The 6,402-nt window shown below is 39.2% G+C and overlaps 1 long non-coding RNA gene across 1 annotated transcript; it reads left to right on the top strand.

The window, feature by feature from the left end:
* The first annotated feature begins 3,453 nt into the window (after positions 1–3,453).
* Positions 3,454–4,217, top strand: LOC133719724 (uncharacterized). The gene is made up of 3 exons (XR_009851410.1): positions 3,454–3,511; positions 3,975–4,013; positions 4,088–4,217. It is a non-coding gene; the product is annotated as an uncharacterized LOC133719724 (long non-coding RNA).
* Positions 4,218–6,402: the final 2,185 nt, after the last annotated feature.

Here is a 6,402-nt window from a genome sequence, read left to right as displayed (position 1 = left end):
GGTGAAATTGGCTAAATTTTTTACCACACTCATAATTTATTGTAATAAACTCATCCAACGATCGGTTTTTTCATTTTCTTTGAATTGATAGGGGTTGCTCTTTGGAGTGTATGATATATAAATATAGATTTATATTTAAATTATGTAAAATTATATATATGTTTTTAGAAAACTGTGAAATTACCGTTTTCTAATCTTACCGTTGGATCCGTCCGTTTTCTAATCCTACCGTTGGATACCAGCTGTGAGACAATGACCTAAACCTAAACTTGAGACCTTGAGTCCTAAAATTGATCACTTTCTCTGTTTCTCATTTCTCAAGCAGTCAAGCCTCAGCCTCCTCTGAGTCCTCTCGACGACTCAGAGTCTCAGTCTCTCAGATCTTCATCTAAACGACCTAAACGACCTCCATAGCTCCTCAACCTCTCAGATCTAAACCACCTAAACCTCCATACCTGATCAGCCTCCTCTCGACCTAAACCTCCATACCTCCTCAGCCTCCTCTCGACGACTCGACCTAAACCTCCATCCCTGATCAGCCTCCTCTCGACCTAAACCTCCATACCTGATCAGTCTCAGATCGAGGTTGCCTTCAGCTCCAAGCTCCATCCTCCATCCCTCATCCGCTAACCAAACAACGACGCGCCTCTTCTATCAGATTGAGGTTCGAATCTCACAGCCGTTTCTTCAATTTTTGGTTCGATCACCACCTCGAGCGATCTGACGAGGTGACGAGTTTGAGTACTTCTGGAACTACTTCTGGTACTATTTTCTTCTCTTTTTGATTAGTTTATTTTCAGTTTCTGTTTTAAATGGAGCGATCTGACGAGTTTGAGTTTTATTTCTTTGTTTGTTCATGCTGCAGAACTCGTACATATATCTGCAATCGAGTAGGGTTTTGAAGACAAGATTGGGTTTTGAAGGAACAAAGGAGATGAGCCTTCAACTTCTGTTTCTTCTCTCTGCTCTCTCTCAATTTCTCAACGTCTCTCACCAGCATTTGTTTAAATCTCGACACCAGCGTTAGTGCCTCTTCTTGCACAATTTTTGGCATGTTTTGAGTTCTTTTTTTCACAATGAAAGAACCCAGCTTTCTTACTAACAATCTAGTTTCTGTATACTAAGTTTTTTTTCCTTGTTTTGATTGTAATCTATAATATTGCAGGACGAGGAAGAGCAAACCAAGGAAGGGACAGTAGCATCTCTGCGAATAAGTTGTATCTCATAGCTGTTTTAGCTTGCTCACTCAAAACACTCAAGTAATATCTTAACTTTGTTTATTTCCAGCTAGAAATGGATGATATTAATGATGTTAATGCTGAAAATGTGACTGAAACCGGAGCTTCATCTGTTTCTGCATCTTCTAAGAAATCTAGATTCACTAGTAATGTTTGGGAATTTTTTGAAAGGGTTCAAGTCAATGACCATGGAAATATGGTACCAAAAAATAAATGTGGGGTTTGTAAGGCTTTGCTTAGAGGTGGTCCTAGTGCTGGTACTAGTCATTTAAGAAGACATTTACAAATTCATGAGAAAGGACAGCAAAGATTAGGTCCAGATATTTCTGGAAATATCTTAACTTTTGCTTATGATAAGAATGTTGCACGTAGAGAACTTGTTGATTATGTTATTAGAGCTGAACTGCCTTTTACTTTTGTTGAAAAACATAATTTTAGAGGAATGATTCGTCGAGGATTTTGTCCTCAATATGTAGGAATTTCAGCCTCAACATGTAAAAGAGATGTGATGAAGAAATTTACTAAGGGCAGAAATGAGCTTTTGAGTCTTTTTGAAAAGTTTGAAGGAAAAATTTGTTTGACTTCGGATGTGTGGTCATCGCGTCAAAAAATGGGTTACATGTCACTTACTGCACATTTTATTGATAAATATTGGTCTTTAAATAAAAGAATAATATGCTTTAAGATGATTGAGTACCCTCACACGGGAGAGTCACTTGCAAATCATATGTTTGAAGAATTGTTGTCTTGGCGCATTCATAAGAAAATATTTTCCCTCTCTTTAGACAATGCTACGAATAATGATGTGGTTGCTGTTATTCTTCCCACTTATCTTATGCTTGAGGCAGCGCCTAAAAGGTTGTTTCATGTTCGTTGTTGTGCTCATATTTTGAATTTGATTGTGCAAGATGGTTTACATATTTTAGGTCCATCTATTGATAAAATAGTCAATGTTGTTCGAAGCATGAATTCTTCTAATAAGATACATGAATTGTGGATGCGTTGTTGTAATGATTTGCAATTGCCAAAAAAAAAAATTGACAATGATGTGCCTCATAGGTGGAATTCCACTTATGAACTTTTAGAAGTAGCTATAAGGTATAAAGGGCATTTGAATAGGTATGCTCTAAAAGTGAATGAATCACGGTCTTGCAATTTAGATGTTCCATCGGAACAAGATTGGTTAATTGCTCAACTAGTTAATGGCTTTTTAGGGATTTTTGCATCCTCAACTAAGATATTTTCGGGTGTCTATTACCCTACATCATGTCGTGTTATTAATTGCTTAATAGATATCCATTTTGCATTTGAGGCATATTCTGGTTTTCATGTCTTTAAGGATGCATTGGCTGCAATGAAGGAGAAATTTGATAAGTATTGGGGTACATTTCCCAAAACTTTTTGCTTTGCTACAATTATGGATCCTAGATTTAAGTTATTTGCTATTGGAGAATGGTTAAAATGTATGGGTATTGAACAACTTGATGTTGATAGAAAATTGATAGAGTTAAGAACTGAATTGCAAGCTCTTTATGAAACATATAAGAATGATATTGTGTCCGATGTAGCACCTACGCAATCTGAAAATTTAACTTCTTCAACCTCGAGTTTATCTTCGGGTTCTATAGCATTGCCTATTGTTGGTAATTTCTCAATGCAAAGTTTGAAAAGGGCAAAGGTATCATCTTCATATACTTCCTCTGCGACTTCTAATGATTTACAAATGTACTATGATTTACCAACTATTGAAGTTGATGATGATAATCAATTTAGTGTCTTAGCTTGGTGGAAATCAAATGAACCATTATACCCTGTAGTTTCTCGCATGGCTAGAGATTTGCTAACAATTCCAGCTTCTACTGTAGCTTCGGAGTCATGTTTTAATGCAGGAGGTAGAATTGTATCCGAGAGAAGGGCTAGCTTGAGTCCAAATACAATAGAGGCGTTGATTTGCTTGAAAGATTGGAGTTTAGCAAAATCAAGGATGCAAGAGGCTCAGCGTGAAATGCAGCTAGCTGAAAAAAGGAGGCTCATTAGGGAAGGACGACCAGATTGGATGGAAAATAGTGAAGATGAAGCTGGAAATGAATCTGATGATTCTGGAATGGAGTCTGATGAACATGTATATTGTTTTTGGCTCATTGCTTCTATTTTTTTAATTTCAGCAATAACATATTTACTGGTTATTTATTCTTTAATTGGTGTTTGAATGTGTAGGTGAGACAAGTTGAATCCCATGAGCTTTCAACCAATATCCCGCCTTAATCTTGCTGGTAATGCTTTAATCTTACTATTAAAGCTGCACTTTCAGATTGTTAAAGCTGCAATAAGTAGCTAATTTGGCAACTGAAATCCTCATGAGTCATAACAACTTATAATGAAGTGGTAGATTGGTTTTTTTGAGCTGAAACCTCCCCACTGGTTCCCTTCTCAGCTTCTCTGTAATTTTCCTGATTTGCTTTCTTTGTTTTAATTGCTGCATTGTTGTCTTGGTCATTGAAGTCCCTAATTGTATATTTGATTTTAATACAAAGTTATTATAGCTTGTAATATAAAAAAGGATTGAGATGTGAGATCCTGTTCAAGGCTTTGTATAGTGATGAGACAATTATATTATTTCATGTTTACAATGAGCTGCTGCTATTAGCGTCACTTTCATTTACGATTGGAAATTTGAAGTACTAGAGTAGCAGCTGTACTAATTTGGATGTCTAACATTGTTTCAATTGTCGACAGGAAATAATGCACTCTTTCACGCATCACAGGCCATTCTGGGTATACAAGCCTTCTCCCTTCCTTTGTTTTTACTAGCTGGTTGTCTATGGGCAGAATGGCAGATTTGTTCACAGTTCACATGAGCCTCAATGTTGCCAAGTCAGATGCGAAGAAGAGGAACAACCTTATGGAAGACAACATGCCTAAGTAGATATAGAAGTTGTATTATTAATCTGCTTTTGTTTTAAGTTGTTATTGGGAATGATTTTGCTTATTTCAATTAATTCAATCGGGCGTGGGGATGAGCCTCCTAGTTCGGTTAGGTTCCAAACCCCTTAAAAGGAAAAATAGCATTCGTAAATGTCTTTGTAAATAAAGCCCGGCCCGGCCCGTAAAAAGGTGGGCTACCCGGCCCGGCCCGTAAAAGCCCGCAAGGCCCGCCTTATATGGACGGGCTTGGATCTTAGGATTTACGGGAAAGCCCGGCCCGGCCCGCCACTATTTAAAACAGTAATTAGGCCCGGCCCTGCCCGTTGACGAGGCCTATGTGTGTGTGTGAGAGACACACACAGAGAGAGTGTGAAAATACCAAACTACCCTTTAAAAATTAAATAATGACATAAGGTTAACGGTGTTATTAGCGGCGTGTATTTAAATGTAGTCGGGATTTATAGTCCAGGTACCAAAATATAATTAGTGTAAAGTTAGGAACCTTAATTCACAGTGACCTTTAGTTCATGTATTGTTCGAAAAATTCTCCCTTGACCAAAGCCAAAAAACAAACCCATTGGAGATGCTCTAAGGTGATGTTTGTTACATGGGATTGGATGGGCTTATCTAATATAACAAGAATTATCCCTTGTTTGGTGTGACCCAAGACTCATTTAAATGAGACTCTAGAGTCCCAAAAACATAGTCAACCCCTTCTTCCAGAGTGACACCAAAACTCATCGGACTGTGGAAGCCTCCTTCTTCGCTTCAACCTCGCCTCGTCATTCTCACCTCTTTACTTGCAATTCTTCTCCATCTGAGCGTCTGGATCTTTTGGGTTTTCAATTTCTTGTCATCGATTCCTTATTTCTTATCATCGTCTTGGTTTCTGGTTCTTCGATGGTGCTCTCTCTCTCTCTCTCTCTGCGATTTCATGGAGGTACCAATGCTTTGTGGGTTTCCAGCAAAGGACGAGTTGCTGAACACTAGAAATTGACCTCTGGTTGGGAGTTTGTCGCTGTGATTGTTATCGGGTAGATCAAGAGTTGTGAGACTGGCCGTCTTGCGAATTTGAGTAGGAATTGGAATGGTTAGATGGTTTCGAGAGAAATTGAGAATGCCCAGAACATTCAGCTTTGCAATTCCCTTCGGAATTTCCCCAACCAAGTTGTTTCTGCTAAGATTAGCAGAAGTTAGGAAGGACCAATGAGAGAGAAAAAGTCACGGCAGCTACTTGGAGGCCATCATTCGGGGACACTGTGCTGGTCTGGTCCTTAGTCCTGCCATAAATCGTTGAGTTTTGGGAGGTCTGGGAAAGACCTAGTTGATATTTGGTTGTTGGCTGCAAGAATTGAAGAGTTTGAGATAGAACCAATTCAATTCCAGGTATGGGAGAGGGTTTTGAAATTTGTGTTTGATTTGCTTGCTTTTGCTTCATTTATGAGATTCAGAATTGTTCTGTGAATTGTGAGGATTGTGCTTATGATTCATGGCTTGCTTCTATTGTTGAGACAGACCCAATTTTGTTGTGAATTGTGAGGATTGTGCATATGATTCATGGATGATTGTGCATAAGATTCATTAGTTGCTTCTGTGTTCTTTCTTGCTGCTCCTTAGTCCTAGACAGTGCCAAACATGATTTATGGCTTACTATAGCATAACCCAAGTTAAAGGAGTCCAGGACTCTTGTAGAAATTAAGGTCGGGAGTGATAGTCCGGTGAAACAAACACCCCCTAAGTGTTCTATACTGTTGCGCACACTGTTCCCCGAGACAGTGTAATGACGGTTTTGCCCTGGGTGGTTTTCTTTAATTACGGTTATCTTTCCTTCAGTTAGAGCAAGTTCACCCGTTGGGTCACCTACTATTCACTGCTTTTTAGTGTATATTTTCATTCTCTAGGTCACGAAATACACTGTGTCCGTGACCCAGTGCACGAAATACACTGTGCAGGTCACCATGGTTAGGGGTCATCATGGGCCGGGCTAGGGTCGGCCCTACCCTAAATTTTAGAGCTTAGGGTTGGGTCAGGGCGGGCCTAGTCAAAGTCAACAAAATTTAGGGCCGGGTAGGGTCGGGCCGGGGCTTAAATATGTTAACCCTTACCCGCCCTAAAAGCCCGATCTATTATGGCCGAAAGGGCCGGGTCGGGCCGACCTTCCGAATAGGGCCAAATATGGCCGAAAAGGGCCTTATTTTGTTTAATAAAAAAAAAACTTTTTTTTCCTCAAAATGTGGCT

Source organism: Rosa rugosa, chromosome 1 (assembly GCF_958449725.1).
Source record: "Rosa rugosa chromosome 1, drRosRugo1.1, whole genome shotgun sequence".
Classification (NCBI taxonomy): domain Eukaryota; kingdom Viridiplantae; phylum Streptophyta; class Magnoliopsida; order Rosales; family Rosaceae; genus Rosa; species Rosa rugosa.
The sequence above is the reverse complement of the archived record's forward strand: the minus strand, read 5'-3'. Positions and strand labels throughout refer to the sequence as shown.